Source organism: Vulpes lagopus, chromosome X (assembly GCF_018345385.1).
Source record: "Vulpes lagopus strain Blue_001 chromosome X, ASM1834538v1, whole genome shotgun sequence".
NCBI lineage: Eukaryota > Metazoa > Chordata > Mammalia > Carnivora > Canidae > Vulpes > Vulpes lagopus.
This window is the reverse complement of record NC_054848.1, coordinates 53,054,123-53,076,315: the sequence shown is the minus strand read 5'-3', so window position 1 is coordinate 53,076,315 and position 22,193 is coordinate 53,054,123.

The following is a 22,193-nucleotide window of genomic DNA, read 5'->3' as shown; positions in this document are numbered from 1 at the left end:
GAGAAGAGAAGCAGAGAGAGGGGGCAACAGATGCAAGTAGGAGGCAAGGAGCAAGGCAAACAGTGGGATGGAGAGGTAAGGGCCCACAGCAAGAGTCCCAGACAAAGGGAGAAGGAAACAAAGGCAGGAAGCCAAGGCAATGGAGAACTAGAAGGGGAAGAAAGGGAGGGAGGGGGAGGAGGGGGAAGGGCGCGGGAGGGGAGGAGAGGTAGTTGTTAGTTCAGGGCTCAGCACAGGGCTGACACAGCACATTCTCTCCACTCTCATTTCCCTCCCACTGCTGGCCTCTGGCTCCCCTCATCCCCTTCCTTATCACTGGGCCCTCAGCTGGAGAAGGGGCCTTGTCCCCTGCCCGGTTCTGCATGTTCTCCTAGGCCAAGGTTAGCTAGTGCCCTGCACAGCCCCTTTCCTGACCCTCTTCCACCTCATCAGGAGCCTGGGGCTCCGGTGAGGAGGGGGCAGGTGAGCACCCCAGGGAGAGAGGGTAGGTAATGTTCCAACTCCTCAGCAATCTGTAGAGGAGGCCTGAGGGGGTTGGTGGGAGGCCTGTCCGCCTCATTCATTCCCTCTAATACTGTCATCTCCTGGAGGGCTTGCCAGAGTCTCAGGGCTCTGAGGTTCGGGCTCTGGCCCAGGTTCACCGTGGAGTCCAGTCCCACTTCTGATGCTGCAGCTACCCCTGGGGGTTTGAGGTGGCCAGCCCACGACTTCCTAAATGGAACCAGATCTTATTTGCCCCAAACCAGCATGTCAGATCTCTAGGCCTGGCCTTTCAAGAAGCTGAGGTGGCTCCAGAAGGGAGAGGGCAACTGCATAGCCAGGCAAACCAAACAGAAGTCGCCAAGCACCCCATTGCTCCAGGAGCTGGGTTCTTTAGGAAAAGGAATAAGGTCTAGGTCCTGGTGGTAGCCTTCCTTTCTGGGTAGCTCCTTGCTGCTCTATAAAATTTAGGCTCTGGCAGGAGGGAAGACTGGGGAGGTGGGGGTGTCGAGAGGGCACAAAGTTGGCAAAGGCATCAGGTGGCTGCTGGGGGTCCTGTGACTTGGGGCACTAGGAGTAGGGGCAACTGGCACAGGGCGCAGGTGCAGCACTGGCCCCACACATCTTCTTCTAAGCGGAGATTCCTTTTTATTTTCGAAGATTTTAATTATTTATTCATGACAAACAGAGGGAGAAGCAGGCTCCCTGTGGGGAGCCTATGCAGGACTCAATTCCAGGACCCCAGGATCACGACCTGAGCCGAAGGCAGGAAGGCAGATACTCAACTACTGAGCCACCCAGGCGTCCCTAAACAGATATTTCTGAGATCCTGAGGAAGGCCAGGATCTGGGTTTCTGTCCCTCCCTCCCCACAGAGGGGAATCAACTGGCTGGGACCTGGGGAGCAGAGCTTACATTCTAGCCAGGAGGATCCTTTGAAGGTCAGGGCAGACTTGAGGCGGGCAGATCCTAGTACTCTTTCTGCCACTCAAGTTGCATCCCATTGATAAGAGTTTATAAAGCCCAGTTGTCCCAAGGAGGAAGGCTCAGGGAGGTGATTTCCAACTATTAGCAGTGAACCACTCTCTGACAACCAGAGTGGTCTGAGGAGGGGAAGACACTGAGCCCCCTGGAGCTGGAGGTGTGCAAGGAAGAGTCCTTGGCAAGGCACTAGGTGAGAATGATATGAAATGGGCCTTGAAGGCCATCCTTAACACTCTGATGCCACAGTGAGACAGTTGACTAAGAATTCTTGTTTGTTTGCAAACAGACCCTTATATACAAAGGAACAAAACGGTAGTTGCCAGAGTGGAAGGGGGTGGGTGGAAAGATGGTAGACATGGGTGATGGGGATGAAGAGGTACAAACTTCCGGTTATAAAATAAGTAAGTCACGGGGATGAAAAGGACACCATGGGGAACACAGTCAATAATATTGTAATAACATAGTTTGGTGACAGATGGCGACTACACTTATCCTGCGGAGCATCGAGTAATGTATAGGAGTGTTGAATCACGATGTCATACACCTGAAACTAATATAATGTTGCATGTCAACTCTACTTCAATAATAACACAAAGGAAAGAGATGGACCAAGAATGATGGCAGTCCTTTGGGCTACGGAGGGCTGCGTGCCCAGGAAACCCCTGGCTCTGCTCTTCTGTTTCCCCATTGCCCTATTGTCCGGCTCCCCTCCCAGGAGACTTGGGTTTGGACTGCCCACCCCCGCAGGTGTGCTGGAGCCTCGGGGCATCTCACTCAGCCTCCTCACCAGCCCTTTCAAGGGTGCTGCCTAGGCTTCTGCGGGGCCTCTCGTCCTGATTTGCTCTGCTTTAGCACCTAGGGATTTCCTTTAAAAAGGCAGAAGTCAAAGTAGCTGGGGTCAGCCCAGGGTGAGGCAGAGGTGCTGAGTGTGACAAAGCAAGTCCATAAGCTACCTGGAGAAGTGGTGCACTGCAACCTGTCCCTGGAACTCTTTGAGAAAATGATACTTGACCGCTTAGCTGAGGGACCAGCAGTGATCTCAGAATCTGCAAGGGGAAGGCTTGTGGATCCATCTGGGCCACACCAAGCAGGTGTCTCTTGGGCTGGGGCCAACTGGAAAAATACCCACTGGGCCCAGGCTGGGTGTCAGATCTTAGGGCTGGCAGCTCAAGGAGGCCCCCACCCCAATTCACCTGCTGAGGCTGTCCAGCCTCAGCCCAGTCCCCACCTCCTGTCTGGCCAGGTGCAGCAGGGTGGAGTGCCTGTGCTCAGGCCTGAAATGAAGACCACATGGTAGTGTGAACCCCACCCATGCAAGTGGCCTGGCTGAGTCCGAGTCCAGAGGAGCTTCTCTCACCTCTGGGGCCTCTCCCCAAGCGGGGAAGGAAGGGGCTGGAAGCCATTCATTTGGAAGCTCAACAGGCCTTTTTGTAGCCTCTTTTCCTCTTTTCTGATTCTCTTTTTCCCTCTGAGTCTTGACCTGGTGACCCAGGCCCTTTCTGCCTGGTTGGACTGATCCTTTCTTATCTCTGCTCTCCTCAACATTCCTCATTCCAGCTTCCCCATCCCAAGCTGGGACATATACCTGAAGAGCAGATCAAAGGTTCACAACTGCTCCTGTCAGCTCCCATTAGACCTCAGCTGAGAAGGGGAGCCCACCCTGGCAGGCTGCCCTGACCCCTTCACCCTGCCTTCCCCTTCCTGGGCTTTCAGAGGCGAGCTCATCCCAAGGTGGCACCTCCAGATGCTGAAGGGGCTCTGCCCTCTCTTCTCCAGAGAGGAAAGAATGCCTCAGATGCTGACTCCATGAAGCAAGCCGGGAGCCTGGGACCTTCACAGTGCAATCTCTGGTCCCTACAGGCTTGCTAAAGTCTCTGGGGAGGGCCAGCCCCTGTCCCAGCTGCCCTGCTGGAGGCTCTGCTGGAGGATGCCCCGCTCTACCACTGCAAGGCAGTGCTCATAGGAGCCTTGCTGACTCCTGGGCTCTCTTCCCAGCTCTATCATGCCACGGGAGCCTTCCAGGCCTTTGTGATCCAGCCCTTGTCTTCATTCCAGCTGCCCTGGTCCTCTCTGAACTTCACCAAACACATGCACATATTTCCCCCACCTCTTCCCCACATGCTTGGGATGCTCTTCACCTGACAAAATCCTACCCCACAGGAAGAAAGTGGGTGCCACATTTATATATATATAAATGGTACATAAAAATGGCTTAAGCTTGTTGAGCACCTATTATGTTCCAGGTACTATCCTAAGTACTGCATGACTATTTAATCTTCGTAACACCCCTACAAACTAGGTACCATTATTATCACCCTTTTACAAACAAAGATTCGAGGCCTAGAGAGGTGCAGCATCTTGCTCAGTGACACAGAGCAGTAAGTGGCAGAGCTGGCTCCGGAGTCCATGCTTTGGGTTTTCACACTCTGCTGCCTCTCATTTGTGCAGCAAGAGAAGAAGCTTGGCGGTTTATATGCCTAAGTTAGCAGTGGCACTCTCCAAGGGGCAGGTTATGGATGATTTTTAGGAGTGAACATGTTTGCCATGTCCTACAGTGTGTATGGATTTGGAAGCAGGAGACTGTGACATTAAGCATGGGAACTCTGGGGTCCCAGAAGCTGGGGCCAAGTTGCAGTTTTGCAACTCACAACATGAATGACCTGAGCTACTTTGCTTTCTTCTTCTTCTTCTTCTTCTTCTTCTTCTTCTTCTTCTTCTTCTTCTTCTTCTTCTTCTTCTTCTTCTTCTTCTTCTTCTTCTTTCTTCTTCTTTCTTCTTCTTTTTCTTCTTCTTCTCCTTCTTCTTCTATTTTACTTACTTATTTGAGAGACAGAGAGAACACAAGCAGGACGGAGGGGCAGAGGAGAGGAAGAAGCAGACTCCCTGAGAATCAGGGAGCTCGATGCAGGGCTCTATCTCAAGACCCTGGGATCCTGACCTGAGTCGAAGGCAGACCGTTAACCGACTGAGCCACCCAGGCACCCGACCATCTCTTTTGAGTCTCCCAGGGACTCAGAAGCTCCCAGAAACTCCTTTGGTCATTGATCACCCAGGAACAATAACACCAATATTTAGGATTGTCATCTTGATTAACTGAGATATTGAGTGAATAGGGCTTAGTTTGAATGGACCAGAAAGCTCTAATTTTTATAATGAAAGACTTGGAGAACACCACAGCTGACAAAGCTCTGGACAAAAATTACCTCCCCTGGGAAAACTTTCTCCTTGCCCAGCCCCACCCCCTACCCCCCACTCCTCAGCCCACTTCAAAGAGCAAACCACTCATCCAGTTTTCTACCCTTAGCGTACCAGCTGGGGCTTCCAGTGTCTCAGCAGCAGTGGCCACAACACTGCTTTCTAATCATTGCTTGCCTTCCCAGGACACTGTACAGTGTCAGACCCAGGGGAGCCTCAATAAGCTCATCCATCAAACATTAGCTGAGCACCTACTGGGTGCTAGATGCTGGGGATGCACACAGTTAGAGAAGATGCTACCACTGCTCTGGGTAAAGGGAACTAATGGTCCAAGGTGGGAGACAGACTCAACATTGTGGATCATAATATACTAACAGAAGAACACATTCACTCAGTCATTGACAAATATTTATTGAGTGCCTATAATGCACCACACACTGTTCTTAGAGGCTTATCTATGATTGTTCCCCTACTAATAATCCAGATTGCAAACATAAGGAGAGGTGGAAATAATTGAAAGGTGAAAAGGCTTTGGCTTGGTAAGGCTGGGGGGGTGGGCAGTGTTTCCACAATGGCATCGCTAGTGGGAGTGATGCCAGAGGAATGTGTTTGCACCCCTGGTCCCCACAGGCTTGCTAAGGACACTAAGATTAGAACCTCAGCAGCACCCTCACAGACTAGTGTTTAGAGGTGGATGTCCCCATCTGTACCCCTGTGTCCCAGGAAGAAGTAAGTAAGATATACAGGGGTTGCTGGCCCATCTATGGAGCTGTGAGTCATTCAACCCCCGTGGAGCAGGAAAGTTAGGGGTGAGGGGTGGCTAGTGTGGAGAGAACAGGCTGGAGAGGTCAATAGGGATCAGGCCTGGCCTTGTTGCTGCAGTGTGGACTTCCTTCTGCCGGCCAAGGAGAGTTCCCAGAAGGTTTCTAAGTGATATAATCAGATGTGTGCTTTAGAAGGTTCACTGGGTGGGTGAGGAAGATGAGTTCAGCTCAGCATGCGTCCTGTTGAATTTGAGGGGCCTGCAGGAGGCTCAAGCTGGGACAGGGCTGAAGCTCAGGGGAGAGTGCTGGGCTCAAGGCCTGGGGTGGAGATGATCAGCGTGAACACAGGATCTGGAGCTGATAGAAGATGAGCTCATGCAGGGAGACTTGGTTGCATGGAAAAGAGGAAGAAGGACTGAGCCTTGGGCCTTCTGGCATCAGAGGAACAGGAGAAGAAGAGGAGCCAGCCAAGGAAACGGTATAGCTAGAGATCTAGAAGGGAAACCTAGAAGTTGTTGGAGAAAGTCAGTGAATTTAGAATAGAAGTGACCAACGTCTGCTGTTAAAATAATTCCCCTGCTCAGGAAGGGTTAAAGGCAGAGAATCAAGCAGAACATTTATGAATAAAACAGTAGCCATAATATAGATTCCTACTCTCCCCACCCCCCTTAAAAATTCTGCTTCAGTCAGACTGAATGGGGCCCAGGAATCTTCATTTTCATCCAGCATCAGGTGATTCAGGAGAAGGCATCTGTGGCATTAACTTTGAGATTTCTTCCATCTCAGGGCCAGGTAGTGAAAGGCAGAGGGTAAGGAGGATGCTCCGATGGCCTGCCCCCAGCAGACAGAAAGGCAGGGTGACCAGCAGTGCTCCCCCTCCCAGAACATTCAAAACCCATAGACTTTTCTCTTAGAATCCAGGTGCAGATCCGGAGCCCAGCCAGGAGTAAACTGAGCTTCAGCGTGGAAAATATGGAACCAAGATATCTGGGGAGGGGGTGGGCGGGAAGGAGAATAATGCAAACCATGCAGATCTGCCTGCAAAAGAGCAAGGGAAGGGGGGCCAGGGACTGGGGAACAGCAAATGAGATAGGAGCTTGCAATGTGATATAGTAGCCCAATAAAGTTGGCCTCTTCTCTCTCTCTCTCTCTCTCTCTCTCTCTCTCTCTCTCTCTCTCTCTCACACACACACACACACACACACACACAGACTGCACGGAGCCTGGCTGCTGTAGCACAGAGCGAAACCAGAGGATCCCTGATCCCCAACCTCAGCTGTGGTGGGACAATACCTCAAGCTCCCCTATTGTCACATTCTACTTAGAAAGAGGGGTACTGAAGATCACAGGTCATTGCTGTGGGGCTGAGACAGGGCTATCAAACAAGCAGCACTCCAGTGTTCTATGTTTCAGGCCACCTGGATTCTAGTCCTAGCTCTACCATGAGTGGCTGTGTGATCTTGGGTAAGTCACTTAACCTCTCTGGGCTTCTACTATTGCACCAGTAGGATGGAGGAGATAGGGGCTATATGATATGGGCCCTTCAAATTCTAATATGCAGGAGCTTCAAGGACTGGTGGATTTTCATTTGTTTTATTCTGACCCTTCTGTGGGGACAAAAAGCAAATTGGTTGGCCTAGCACTTACTGGATACTTGCCTTGGGCTTGGAACTGTGCTGAGAATTTTATGTTCAGTCAACAGTTTCAATTCCACAATGGCCCTGTGAGGAAGGAATTATGGCCATTTTACAGATGAGGATGTTGAGGCTTTGGGGAACTGGCCTTTGGGTCTGGAGGTTGTGGGAAGAAGCATGATCTCAGCCTCTGTACACACTCCCCCAAGGTAATGGATCCTCAGGATGCCTGGATTTCATATTCCCAGTCCCAGAGTTTAGCACCCTCCCAGCAGCTTTTGTCCAGCTGATTGGTCCATGGCTGATTGGTCCATGGCTCTGAGAAGTAGCCCCTCCCCTCCAGGCCTGTAGGTTCATACTTTCCTATGAAGGCTGGACAGATGGCCTGCTACGTGGGGGGAGGAGGGCACACATGACTCGATAAGGGACTGGCCAGGTCTTTGTGATGTCTTTTTGACATGCCCAAGGGAGCCAGCAGCTGTGGGGGGCCCTTGATATAAAATCTGGGTACAAGAGTCCTCTCTGCCAACTTCCCCTTCACCTTGATCCATCCCAGAAGTCTATCTCTCTTGACAGGAATCCTTTGAGCCCAGCTAATGATTGCCAGGTAGGAGAGGAGGACCCAGGACAGAGGCTGTCAGGACCCATATCACCCCAGCTCTAATTGGCTTCCTGGCAAACTAGGGATGGCTGCCCTCTCTGAGCTAGGCCTGGCTTCTCTCAAACCAGGACACTGGCCTGGCCAGCCAGGCCCAGCATCTCCATTCTCCTGAAAAACCCTTCCTCATGGGCTTTCCACTGAGAAGGAGACCCGCAGTCTGGCTCTGAGTTCCTCCCTGGGATGTAAGCCCTGGCCTAGGATTCTGGGCAGCCAACAGGATCTGGGGATTTGGCTGCCCTTGTAGGGAGCCCCCTACTCAAAGCCATACCTGACAGCCCAGTGGGTATGGGGATGGGGTTTGGGACTGTCCAAAGTCAGGCCCATCATTTCCTTTCTTGTCCCTGGATCTCCTACTCTTGTGCCCCTTCCCTCTTTCTCTCTACTGTACACATCCCCAAGGTCTTCTGAGACCACAATTGAGGCCTTATTCCTACAAATTCAGTGATTGATCTTGCCCAAGTCATTGGATTCTCTTGAGGTCTTGGGGTCTTTTCTAGCTGGGACACATTGTGATGCTCTAAGTCTATTCTTGAACAACTCTGTAGGTGTGACTCCTCTCTGCAACAGGAAGGGAAGTGGAGTCCTTGTCTACTGCAGAAATCAAGTCCCAATTCCTCAGCTTGGTATTCAAGTCCTTTGGCCATTTGGCCCTGCTTCTCTCCCATAACGCCTTACAGTTGCTTTGAACTCCTCACTGATCCCAGAACATGCCAGGCCTTCTCCCGTGGCAGTGCTTTTGCTCAGGCACTTCCCCTGGTTTGCAGTATCCCTCTACTCACTCCCACTTCTTTAGATCTTTGCATCCTCCCAGGTCCACCCCAAGTAGGAAAATGAAGGGCTCCCTCCTTTGTTTGCAGGGCCATTGTTAGTTCCTGGATTAACTCTGTCCCTGTGTTGGGGGTATTAGAATGTCTCCTGGAGGGTGAGGATAAATGTTTGTTGAATTATAACATAAGAAATACCTATGATTGCCTTCCTTCACATAGGGCCATCCCCTTCCATATGGTCAGTGCAGCTGTTACTTATACACCATTAGCTGCTTAATAGAAACGTCCAGGGTTGCAGAGAGAGCTAATGATCTGAGTAGAAGATCCAGACACTGCCACTAACTCTCTGCATGTTGACTTTGGGCAGGTCCCTTTCTCTCTCACCCTCTTTTCTCGTCAGGCAGGCAGTGTAGCTAAGTGATTACCCTCACAGACCCCACGGGGCTAGAATACCTAGGGGCAAGCCAAACCTTTGTCACATTCTACTTACTTAAGCTCTTTGACCTTGAGTTTTTCCATCTCTAAAAAGGCAGGGAAGAGATGGTTCCTGGTTCATGTTGGAGGATTGAGTTAACAAATGCAAAAATGCTCAGAGCTCCAGGAAGTCCTTGATAAGTGCTAGCTGCCATTATCATTAATCATATTGGTGGCTGTCAAATGGGGTTCATGGTGCCTGGCAGGCTGGGTGGGAGCCAGTATTAAGGGAATGAAAGAGCAGAGGAATCCCTCTGGATGTTGGGAGCTGGACCACATGGCACCAGGGGGAGTCCTGCAGTAACAGGCAAGTTGGGTCTCCTCTGTGATGGAGCTGTCTTGTCTAGCAGGCAGGGCATTCATGCGTGCAGTTGGCCTGTCCGAACGTTCCAGGGGGTTGGCATACGCTTCATGAAAATGAACTCAGTGGGACTCCCAGGACAGGCAAATGCATGGAGCCCCGACCATGGGTCTAATGGCTCATGAGGTCTCACAGACTGTCCCCAAGCACCCTCTCATTTGATCTCTAGAACGGCCCTTGCCAGGAGGCAGAAAAGGGTTTGAGAACCTCGTTTTTTTTTTTTCTGGTGATGGAAGTGGAGTTCCCAGGAAATGGAAGCAACTTGCCTAAGGTCACATTGAGAAATATGAGCTCAGATCTCCTGAGTCTCAGTTTCCAGAGCTGGAAGGACCAATCCTAGAGGAAAGAATCTTCTTTACTTTTCTCCCAACTTCCTCCACCTATGCTGAGTTCCCTCCCATTCAGCAGAGAAGCCTATGCCAAGCCTAGTGCAGAGCACCGGAGACCCAGAGGTGAAACCACATAGCCTCTGCCCTTGGCATCTAAGGGGTGCAGACACCAGAACCCGGAAGTGCTGGTCCAAAAACCCAGGGGATGCTACAAACTGCAAATGCAGCCACATACAAAGTGTGGCAAGAACACAAAGGAGGGAGGACTGATGGCATGTGGGCAGAGGAGAGACAGCATTCAAAATGATGGGTTGACCTGGATAGGTTAGGGGTGGGTGGGTAGCTGCAGGTGCTGGCTCAGCCCAAGTATTGGTCTGCCGTTGATGATCTGGCATGATGCTACCCAGCCTCTTGTTTGGGCTCATTCATCCCTGCATTGGCCACAGCAATAAGTAGGCAGAGAGCTCTCAGCAGAGCTCTATCCTCACTGGGTTTCTGCAGGGAAGAGGTGAAGGGTGGGCAGAAATCAGGACAGGGTAACTAGCTAGAGCAGGGATAATATCTGGAGTAGGTGAGACTGAGTCATCTTTCTTTTGGAGACTTGGGGGTCAGGAAGTCTCTGAACCCAGCCCCCAACCCTCCAAGCTTCTTGGTGACTCCCAGGCATTGCCGATTTGACAAGAGAACCTTGGCCTAGTCAGGTTGCTGGCATGTGTTGGGTCCAGAGCCCAGATGTCAGAGATCACGCAGAGCAGGCAGGCATCCTGGGGCAGGGAGTCTGAGGCATCCGATCTCAGCACTAAGAGCAAAGCCACCCCCAATCTTGCATTCTTAATTACACGGAAGCCCATTCTTTCCACTTGACATTCATTATCTCCATGCAGCCTCACACTAACCCTGTGACTTACACCAGTGCTGCACAGAAGGCTCAGCGGGAGGGGACCTGTCTCAGGTTACGGTAGAAGTAAGTGGTGGCCTGTGTGCCTCCGACTCCCTCCCTTCCTGTGTGGAGGTGGCCTCCCATGGTGAGCCACCAGAGGCGGAGCACTCTGTGCCTCCTGGTATCAGAGAGGAGGAAGCGGACAGGGCCTCAAGGGACCCCCAGTGGATGCTGGTGCTAAATTGGGAGAGAAATGCCTCGTGTGGGCCCCTGCCTGGGGCTGCCAAGCAGCCCAGTGGACAATGTCCTGGGCAACGGCTTGACAACCCAACAGACACCGTTTACACATGGCTGTTTTCTTCTCGCTTTTCGTCAGATAATGTTTATTTCTCTTCTTGATTATGAAAGGCACACAGGCAGGCCTGTTTCTTGAAAGGGCCTTTGATAAGAGCCGAGGACAGTACATGAAAGAGCTGCTCGGTGAGGGCCATTCTGCCAGCGCCTACACGCATGTGGCCTGGCCAGGTTTTGTTTTGTTTTGTTTGAGATGAGAGGAACAAGCAGAGGAGTGGGCGCCTGCCCTGGCCCATAGACTCTTTCCCCCAAATCGCGATTCTCACAGAGGCGCTTTTATTCCCTCACTTCTGGTCGGGCCCTCACTCCTCTTCCATTCAGGGGCCGAGCCCCTTTCAGACCTTCTAAGGCCCCTCGGCACTCTCGCTTTTAGTGGCTTTACCTCCCAGTATATCAAATATATGAAAATGCACCCACATCCCATATTAAATGTAATTTTTCCTATAAAATGTTTCAAAGGATTTTTATAATTTCGCTTTTGAAATTATTTGCCTATGAGTAACTCATTTCGTTCCTAATTGGCTATGATTTCTTGGTAATCATCATGCATACTTGGGAATTCTTGCTAAGTGAGGAAATCTAACCAACAAATTGTTTTCAAATGTAATGAAATTTTTAGGAATACTAAATTTAACAATTAATGAGGTCGATACTATATTACATTTTGTAGACACATAATAGAACATTTATTAATTCCAATTCTGCTGTTTTCTTTTCATATTTTAGAGCCAATAAATTTCCTTGGGGCTCTCATGTTTTCATAGGCCCCTGGAATGCTTGGAGGCCCTGGGTAGTGCACCTACAGTGCTGTGTGGAGAAAGGTACCCGGATGCAGGGCTTCAGGGCTCTGCATCCGGCCACTGGAGAGAATGAGACAGAGAAGCCCTCAGGTTATTAACAACAATAAAAGTAGCTCCCAAGTGTCTTTAATAAGGGAGAAGAGAGTAATGTGGACTCCTCCAAGTTGAATCTATTCTTCCACCCTGCCTCCTGGAATCCTCGGCCACTCTCAGAGCCGGCTGTCATTATTACCTCCATTCCACAAGTCAGGGGACTAAGGCTTAGAGAACAGAAGTCACTTGCTCAGGGTCACACGTCCAGGGAGGGGCAAACAAAGGATTTCATTTTTTTAAAATATTTTATTTATTAAAAAAATAAAGATTTTATTTATTTATTCATGAGACACACACACACACAGATGCAGAGACATAGGCAGAGGGAGAAGCAGGCTCCCCGTGAGGAAACTGATGCAGGACTCCATCCCAGGACCCCGGTGATCATGACCTGAGCCGAAGGCAGATGTTCAAGTCCTGAGCCACCCAGGCACCCCAAGGATTTCATTCCTGATCTCGTTAGCTACAGGGTTCTTTCAGCTGCCCCAGTGGGCTGGCTATAGAAAGCCAGTGTTGAAGATATTCACCGCCCATTGAAAGGAATAAACATGAGCTCTTACTCTTCTTGTTATCAGAATATTTCTCTCCCTGAAAGGAATCTGCAACTAAAAGGATAAAAAAATAAATCCCCATTCTACCACTTACTAGCTGTGTAACTCTGAATCATTCAATTAAGCTGTCTGTGCCTCAGTTTATTCTCCTGCAGCAATGGGCCAACTCAAAGAGCTGTCAGGCAGAGTGATGAGTTAGGACATGCAAAGCCCCTCGCAGAATGCCAGACACACAGTAAATGTTCAAGTGTTGATTAATGATGATGATGGCAGTGGTGGTTTTTCACTGAGCATGAGGACTCAAGCCACCTACCAGGTGAACCTGTACTGGAGTTGCTGGGATACTGGGGAGCAAGGAGGTCAATGCATGGGGAAGCTGAGATTTGGGCTGAAAAGTCAGCCCTTGCACTTGAAAAGAAGAATCCGGTCTCTCAGGGTTAGAGGGGCCATAGACACTAACTGCCACCTGTCAGGCCTCTGGGACTCTGTGAGAGGGGCTCCTTCACACTCAGAGCTGCCTGAGCTATTTTTAGTGATGACAGCAGCTGGCCTCCAGGTCCTCTCAGCAAGCCTGGAGGAGGAAGGTGAGAAGAAGAGAGAGGGAGGTCCAGGGGGATTCAAGGGATTCCGGCTGGGGCTGCCTGCCCCTCTCCTCTGGGGCCTGTGTCAGTCCCTGGGCATGTGCACTGGCCAGGCCATCATGTGAAGGTCTTCCCTCTGTGTCACCTCCACAGGGAGCTGGGGGTAGGGGTGAGGGGGGTGTGCGATGTGGCCAGAGGCATTCACATCCCTCCCAGTCCAGCTCCTCCTCTTGCAGGCACCCCACAAATCTCTTTCCTTTGCCTGCTCCCAGCTGCTCTGAACTAACAATTCTGGATAAATACTCAAGACCAGATTGGAAGGACCCCAAGATCTCCTTTTAGGCTACAGAGGCTCTAAGAAAGGGATGTGGCCTGAGTCAGACAGCTAGTCAGTAGTTGACCTGGGATTGGATACCTGCCCCCAATCCAGTGCCTTCACCTCAACTTCACCCTGTAGGCTCAACTTGGGTGGCCATGTGGCCTTGGGCAAGTACTAACCTCTGTGTGTCCTGCGTGTGAGTGAGTTTGTGTGTGTGTGTGTGTGTGTGTGTCTTGGCCCTCAGCTGGGTGAGGGTCTAGCCTGAAGGCAGGCTGCTGCAGGGGCAAGTTGGAGGGTGCCTCACATTGGCTTCCCAAGGGCCCCATGCCATGTGGTCAAGTGCATTTCCCACAGCCTCCCAGGCTCCCATGCATGCACACATACACCCATGCACACACATGCTTTGCTGACATTATCTAGGCTAGGGATCGCCATGCTGCATGTGCAACCAGTTTGCCTATCCTCTCCGAATCTAGAGAGGGTTGAAGCGATTCTAATTACAGCCTACATTCCTGCTCTGTCTGAAGGCTTTCCCTTTTTCAAAAGGTCTAGATTTTTTTTCCTTAGCACTTGGCTTCCTTGCTTCCCCCTGCCTGCCTCTCCCGACACATGCCTCATTCTCACGCCCCTTCATCTCCTCCCCCTTCTCTGGGGTTGAATTGTTCAACTTCAGCTTGATTTTCTGCTGTCTGTGGCTTGGGAAGACTTAAGAAAGCCTGGTCACATGTGTGAGTGTGTGCATGACAGTATGGGGAAATATGGACATATCTGGTGTTTTGGGCTTGTGTGGATTATATGTGTGCGTGGTGTATGTATGTGGCTATAGGTAAAAATACATGCCTGCATATGTACATTTTTATATGGATACGGCATTTTGGTCACATGTTCATGTTGTGTGTGTGTGGGGATGGTTAGCATCCCTATGGGCATGAAAGTGTGTAGCTGAGAGTATGTAATCATATGTGTCTGGTTGAACAGGTGCTTACATACTTTGCTTATTTGGGGTTCGTTCTCTTCTCCTGCAGCAGAGACGCTGCCCCCTGCAGGTTACATGGGAGGCCTACAGAGCTTCCCCTGGTCACAGGCCCTAGCTCGCCCTTGGCCTCTCCACTTCCAACCAGCCAGAGGAAGTCAGTGGCTCAGGCTCTCTAGGGTCTCTGGCTCGAGTTGATGACCACTTTCAGTAAGAAATCCTGATCTATCCCATCAGGATTCCCCTCTCTGTTTACCTTAATTGCCACCAAAGCCTCCTAGCATTAATCCCTATATTGTTCCATACGAGCTGCCAAATTTGGGCCTCATCTTACATTCCTTCCAAGCTTTCAAAGCCCTTACACTGTGCCTCCGAGTACCCATGGTCCACTGTCAGCAACTGTTCCACTCCCCATACCCTCAATATCTTAGGACTATTTCCTGCCGCCTTCTTATGGCCCAAGGACACAACTCATTTACAATTCCCTCAAGAGGGGGGCTCTATTCCCCCCCCCCATACAGTGCATACTTCTGGGCGTGGAGGTGGGACAATGTCTTCCTTGTCTCCCATGGCTGCTCCCAGGCCATTTGTCTTCCTCTTTCCAGAACAATGGCTCCTCCCAAGACTGCCTTATCCCCCATGCCTCCTTGAGGTTGTCATCTTTTGATCTTCTTTTTCAGTGGCCTTTGTTTACTGAGATGTCAGTAGGTGGTTCACTAACCCCTCTCCACTCCCCAATTCTGGCAATGTTCTTGGTACCTTCTTCATCAACGTGGTTGACCCACCTCCAACAATCTGGTCCTCTACCTCATCTCAGGCTCCCATTCCCATGGCCTCCCATCCATTGAACCTATGACCATGTCCCTATCCACACACTTGTCCAGCTTCTGTGCCCCTGGCTTCTGCTTTTCCTTCATCACAGAACCTCCCCGAGAGGATTTCTATACTCCATGTTTCTGCTTCCTCACAGTCCATTCTCACCTCTGGCTACCCCGTTGGACTTCCACCTCTGCAGAAGCTGCTCTTGCCAGGGTCACTGGTGACTCCATATTGCCAACACCAACAATCTGTCTTGCCTTTCAGACTTCGCAGTCATCTGCTATAGCTGACCACTCCCTCCTGGAGCCATGCTCTCCTGGTTGCTGGATTTTCTCTCATTTTGCTAATTGCTCCTTTTCTGGTTCTTTTCCAGGCTCTTCCTCTAAGTGCTGGAGCTCAGTTTTAGGTGTTTTCTTCTCTATTTGTACTTTCTCAGCAGATGAACTTATTGAGCCCCATGGGTCCAAACACTACACTCCTGCTCCCAATGCCAATGACTCCCTCAGATTTGTATCTTCAATCCCGACCTCACCCCTGAACCCCATGCTTATGTTTCTAACAGCCTGGGTTGGTAGGGGAAACTCAAGATTCTTTTGTAGCCATGGCATAGTTGAGATCTCTGCCTAGACATCTAAACAGATACTGGAGGAACCATTCATTTGAAGTTAGTGGGAACAGCCTTGCACCTCCACTGGAATCCCAGACTGGCATATCTACTTACCTATGTGATATTCACTTCTCTCTATGGCCACCAGCCTAACTGTTGGTTCTCATCCGGATTCATGCAATAGGGCTCTTGCTCCTACCCTTGTGCCTCAAGGATTCATTCTCCTTGGAGCAGTCTAAAATGCAAACCCAGCCACGTTCTTAAACCTGCTTAAAACACTCTAATGGCTTCACCCCACACTTAGATTTGAAACTCAAACTCTTTTCTTTCCCCCTAAAGATTTTATTATCTATTCATAAGAGACACACAGAGAGAGGCAGAGACATAGGCAGAGGGAGAAGTAGACTCCCTACAGGGAGCCTGATGCGGGACTCGATCTCAGGATCCTGGGATCACAACCCAAGCCAAAGGCAGACGCTCAACCATTGAGCCACCCAGGTGCCCCAAAACTCAAACTCTTCACCATGACGTTTAAGGCCTTATATGGCTTGATCCTTCTCTATCTTTCCAACTTTGGCACATTGCCCTGTTGTCTACCACGTTCAATTTTGCCTCGGCGTCTTCAGGCTTTCTGTTCTTCCTCCTGCAAACCCTTTCCTCAGCTCCTCACAGGGCCTGACTCCTTGTCAGGAGCTCCAAGTGTCTCCTCCTTGACGCATTCCTGGATTACTCAACCTAAAACAGCCCTATTAACATTGCAATTACATAAACCTGGATTATTTTCTTCGTTGCTCCTGCCGCCCACCCTGCCCCCATCTGGGACTATTCTTCTCAGTGTATGCTTTGCTGGGTTACTGTCCACCTCTTCTCCCACCAGATTCTTTTTTTTTTTTTAAGATTTTATTTATTTATTCATGATAGAGAGAGAGAGAGAGAGAGAGAGAGAGAGGCAGAGACACAGGCAGAGGGAGAAACAGGCTCCATGCAGGGAGCCCGATGCGGGACTCGATCCCGGGACTCCAGGATCGCGCCCTGGGCCAAAGGCAGGCGCCAAACCGCTGAGCCACCCACGGATCCCACTCCTGCTAGATTCTAAAGCCCATGAAAATACAGACTTTGATGGGTTTTTGCTGCACCTCCAGTGCCTTGAAATAGTGACTGGCACATAATTGGTGCCCTGTACATGTCCATCGAAAGAACAAATATGCATGTGCACATTTCATTCAAGGGAATTTTCAGGAAGGTAGAGGACTTGCTCCATTTTGATAAGTGCATGCATGTATAAATGAGATGGGGGGGCATCCACATGCAAGGAGGAGGAAGACTTAGGGTGGCACAGCCTTGGGAAAGTCAGTCCTGATAGGAGTCTGCTTCCTGTCCATTGATTGCATTAATGAATGCCAGGGATTTGTAATGAAGTAGGCTGGGTAACGGGTGGTAGCTTGGTGCAGGTATTGTACAAACTCATTGCTAAGAACCACGGTGGGGAAGGTTGAGAAAGATATATCAGGAGGGAGACAGGCATCCTCCTGAGCTGGCGCAGGTATGAGCCCCAGGCTGCCAGGAGAGCAAATCTTAGCTGGAAGGACTGTAGCCCTGCCCCCTGCCATCTTGGTTCTTTGTGCTTGGGTCACTCCTGTCTGTGCACTGCATCTCTGCAACAGGTGTGCCTCTTCCTGCGGATATCACCTTTCTTCCCTTACAGATGGGCTAGGCTGAAATGTGTGAGTAGGAGTGGAAGGAATACCGTATCACCTTCCTGCTGTACGGTTTTGGCAGTTTCCCCTGCCCATGTCTCAGTCTCCTAGTCTATAATATGGCCAAGACAATTGCTAGCTTGAAAAGCTGCTATGAATATCTAAGCAAGAGAAGGCATGTGAAGGCGGCTACCAGTAGCTGACACATAGTAGGTGCTTGGTTAGGCTGGGTGACTTGAGGCCCACAAGGCAGTCCTTCCTTCTTTCAAGTGCTTTGTCCATGGGGCACACTTTTCTTCTTCATCCTGGCATCACCTTTGGGATAATATAAGTCGAGGGAAATTGAGCTGAGATGGAGCCTCAGGACAGAGCGGGTCACAAACAGCACATGTGTCAGCATGGACCTCATTGTTTGAAGCCTGACCAAGATCCGAAGCTCTGTGAATAGCTACTGCAAAGCAAGTATGGATGAAGGGCTCCTCCACTACTTTCCATTACAGAGTATGCTGGTGTGCGGGCATGGGCATGAGGAGGCAGGCAAGGAAAGAACACAGAAAAAAACACAAGAGTTTAAATACCGAGGTTCACAATGTGGCTCTAGCATTGCCTAGTCCACTTCTCCTTTCTGAGCTTCACTTCTTTCAGCGTGTCACATGGACATATTAATGTCAAAATGAGATAGGAGGCATGATGTGTATGGCCATGGTATGTGCTCAGTGGACGGCCACTGCTTGCCATTTCTACACCTCCAGTGGAACTTGTGGAATCAGGAATCAAGTTTGTGGCAAGAACATTCAAACCTTTCGAACTCTGGGAAGAAGGGAGCAGCGACCTAGAATTGACCACTCAGGGGAAGCAGATGGCAGAGTTCAATTCAGGAAACCAGTGGAGGTTAGGAGCTGAGTGAGGAGATAGCTCCAAGGCAATCAGAGATCAAAGGGGGTAACTGAACTAGCCCAAGGTTATAGATTCTGGCTAAGGCAGGACGAAAAGCCAGCCTGCCTTTCCAGCTATGTCTGAGGGTTATCAGGTGCTGTCATGTATATCCCCTGGCAATAGAAGCAAAGGCCTTAGGGATGGAGGTTTCATCTAGGAAGGAATGTCTTGATGGCTTCGTAGTCTTGAAGGGGGTGGCCTCTTTTTCTATTGCGCTGGAAGAACAGGAGGCAGCCCTTTGCCTGAGCTAGAGCTTAGGACACTCCTAGGAAGCAGGCTCGCAGCTCCCCATTTTAGCCCAGACCACTGCTGCTTCCTGGGCCCCAAGCACCTCCTTCAGGTGCCCCCTACTTGGCCTCAGAGGCCAGGGGAGGGGGAGATCAGGGTGACAGCTGCTGGGCCATGGGCTGGCGGATGCCGGGGTGGGGGTGGGAGTAGGGGAGTCAGCCCAGAAGAGGGCCAGCAGGCAGGAGCATGAAGAGGAAGTTCACAGTCTGCAGCAAATGGATTTTAAGGCCCTGTTAAGTGGAAAAGCCTCCAGGAACGTGGCAGAGAAAGGCCCCTGTCTTTGGAGAGGAGCTGTGGGGTTGGGTGGGGGTGTCTTGGCAGGGGGAAGCTGAGCTGCATGCCTTGAGTGTGATGGAAGGAGGTGGTGGTTGGGGGGTGGGTGGATGGGGGCAGCCAAGTGAGGCTGGGACCTTGGGATTGACGTCTGGTTGGGGGTAAGCTCCAGTCACAGCTCCAGCTCCAGAATTCTGGGATCTCAGGACTCGGTGTATGGAATCTCAGGCTGATGAGAGATAGAACCAACTTTTGTCTCCTGGTTCCTGGGCTCATCTCTCTAGCCATCCTCCATGGTGCCACTCAGGGCTGGGGTCACTAGGGATTCAGAAGTAGGTTTGATCTAGGAAGGAACGCCCTGGTTCTTGCCCTTGTGGAGCATATGGTCTTACAGAAGGATCATTCTCAGGGACATGTCACTTTCCAGTCTATAAGACACTTTGCCTGTTCATTACCATTATCATAAGTCCGTGAAATAGTTGGAGCAGGGTGGAGAAACTAAGTCTCAGAGTAGGGAATTGATTACTCAAGTCACGGAGTGGCAAAGAGGAAAAGTCTTGGCCTTTGCCTTGCTGGGCACCCCATAAACTCCCAGCCCACCCTAGGCCCTAGATTTCTCATTCCTCTAGGTGGCCCCTCTCCTCCCATGGGACGGCTTGGGCCCAGAGACCCCTGCAATCCAGCCGGACTTGGGTATTTTCTTGGCCAAATAGCATGTCTAGCTGCTGCATTCTTGGGCTAGATATCATGCAGCCAGCCACGTAGCCCCCTTCCCTCTAGTGGCCTCAGTTTCTCTGACATCCTTCTCAGCCCTAGAAGGACTTATATGGGACAGGGGCTATAGAGCCACAGGGGCAGTGGCGGGGCTATGCAGGAGGCTTAGCAGAGAAGGAGGAGCCTCAGGTCCCTTTCCCAGCCAGGCCTCCTGCCCTTCGCCTGGCCTGGCCCCAGGCACAGGGCTCAGCCAGCTGTCCCAGGGCGGGCAGGCTAGCTGCATTAGCAAATGTGTTTGCGGTTATGAGCCGCTCCCGAAAGCAGAGAAGTGTTGCATGAGGGGGCGGGGGGGGGGGGGCAGATTGAAGACAGACCAGGCTCTGGTTCCCAGCCCTAGCCAGGGAAATCAGAACCAGGCTGGACTTTTGGCCCTGCCCCCTCCCAACCTCCCTCACTGCCCCCTCCCAGTCTCCGTGGCCCAGGGAGAGGGCTGAGAGAGGCCAGGCCTCAGAAGTGCAAAGTGTCCAAGGAAGGTTAACCTTGTGCTGCTCAGGCAGCGCTGCTTTTGGGTGTCAGTGGTGGTGGTCTAGGTAGGCCATGTTGGGGGTATTCCTACATTCACCTTCTCGCTTCAAATAACCCTCGCTCACCCTCCTTCCTGCCTCTGAAGTGGACCAAACAAATGAAGAACACAGGCCCCAGTCCAGATCGTGCAGTCTACATGGCAGAAGCCATCTGAATTGGAACAGGACAAAACATCTTCCTGCTCCTTCTTTTCCCAACACCCCTACTTCTCTCCTACCGCCAGGCTCCTAATGGCAGGAAGGGTGTTAGTTGACCTAAAGTCTGCCAGGAACCTGCTAGGGCCTGATCCTGTGGACTTTATCCAGAGGCAAGCCAGTCTGTCATAGAGGGGGGATGGGGGGTGGGGCTCAGGGAAGGAGCTAGAGGTGGAAGAGGTGTGAAGGAAGAGTTGGGGAGAAAACTTGGAGGCAGAGCAGGATGGGGATGGGACAGGTACTGTTTGGGTGAGGCACCCTGCAGCCCAGCCCATTTTGAGATAATCCATGTAGTGAAGATAATGATGGTGATAACAATACTAGCAACTACCTAGCATCCTACACCAACTAGTTACCCAGCACTCAGATTGACAGACTGTGGCTCAGAGAGATTCAGTCCCTATCTAAGGCCACACATTTCTTAAAGAGCAAACCCAAGAGAGGAATCCAGACTCTTCAAACTACGCCCTCCCCAGAGGCACCAGTCTGCTGGAATTTACTCCAGCACTTACTCAGGATGTGTTCCTCTATCTAGGATGCCGCTTCCTCCCTTGTCAGCTTGGCCAACTGCTAGGTATCCCTCAAGAGCCAGTTTAGGGGTCTTAGCCTAGCTGACTTCCCACAGATGGGAAGTTACACCCCACGAGCCCCATCCTTGCAACATGGCGGGAGGATTTATTTTGTAGAGGGCCAGGACTGGCCTCACGGAGCCTCTTGGGCCCTGTCCGCCTCCTCCCTTATCATACAGCTAGAATGGTTTTGATTTTCCTTTGTGGAGCATCTTAGTGTGTTGGTTATAAGCACAGGCATTGGTGTCAGACAGGCCAGGGTTGAAAACTGCTCCTGCTGCATGTCAACCCTGTTCCCTGTGCTGAATCCACAAGTGCTTGGCATGGTGGGGGAACTCAGTTGGGCTAGTGTTTTCAGCTTTGTGAGCCTGTTTTCCAGTGTGGGAAGTGGAGACAAGACCCTCTCAGCTGGCTTCATGGGGCTGTCAGGAAAATCCCAAGGCCTGTCAAAGCAGATGCCACATAAAGTAAGTCTCCTCAATTCTATCCTATCTGCCTGAGAGCACCAGTGGCCAAACAGAGGGGCAGCCTTCTCTGAAGAGAAGGGGATGAAGTAAACAGAAGCTTCCAGCATCTTGTCCCTTCCCTTGAGCTTTGGGCCAGAAGGCCCTACCACACATCTACCACCCAGGGCCCCTCTCCACTGTCTCCACTGCTGGCATGCATTCTCAGGTCTAGCTTGAATCCTTTCTATTGCAGGGAAAGCCTTCCTCAGAGAGCCTGACAGCAGCTTGGGGATTGGGGGTTCTTGTTTGTGACCAAGGTGGACTGTGCAGCCCTGTGTCCAACATACTGGGGAGCTAGCTTCAGGGCCATGGGAGCGGGGCCCAGGTGAGAAGATCAGCCAAGGGCCTAGGGGAGAGCTGACTCTGGAGACCTATCCTTTCCTCCCCTGGAATGAAGAGAGTGATTTAGAGGTTCCCCTGTTTTCTCTCTCAGGACCCTGCCAGTTGCTCTATTTTACAGATAAGGAAGACTGAGCCCTAGAGAGGTAGAGGGACTTCCCACGGGCTACTGAGCAGCTAGGCAGCAGCATTAGAGCTTCAGCCTGGGTATGTTTGATGCCAACCCCCACACACTCCTGTCTCCCATGAAACAGAAGTAATGGGGGCCGGACACACTGGGCACTGGGGGCTCATCCTCTCACCTAGGGATGTGAATACGGAGGCCCCAGCAGGCCACGTGGGAGCCAGAGCATGAGAAAAAGATGATAAGTGGGAGAAGGTACAGGAGCAGTAGATGGATTGGAATGGGTTCAGAGGCAGGCAATGAAAATGATTAAGGGAATAGAAGGATTAATTTATAAAAATAA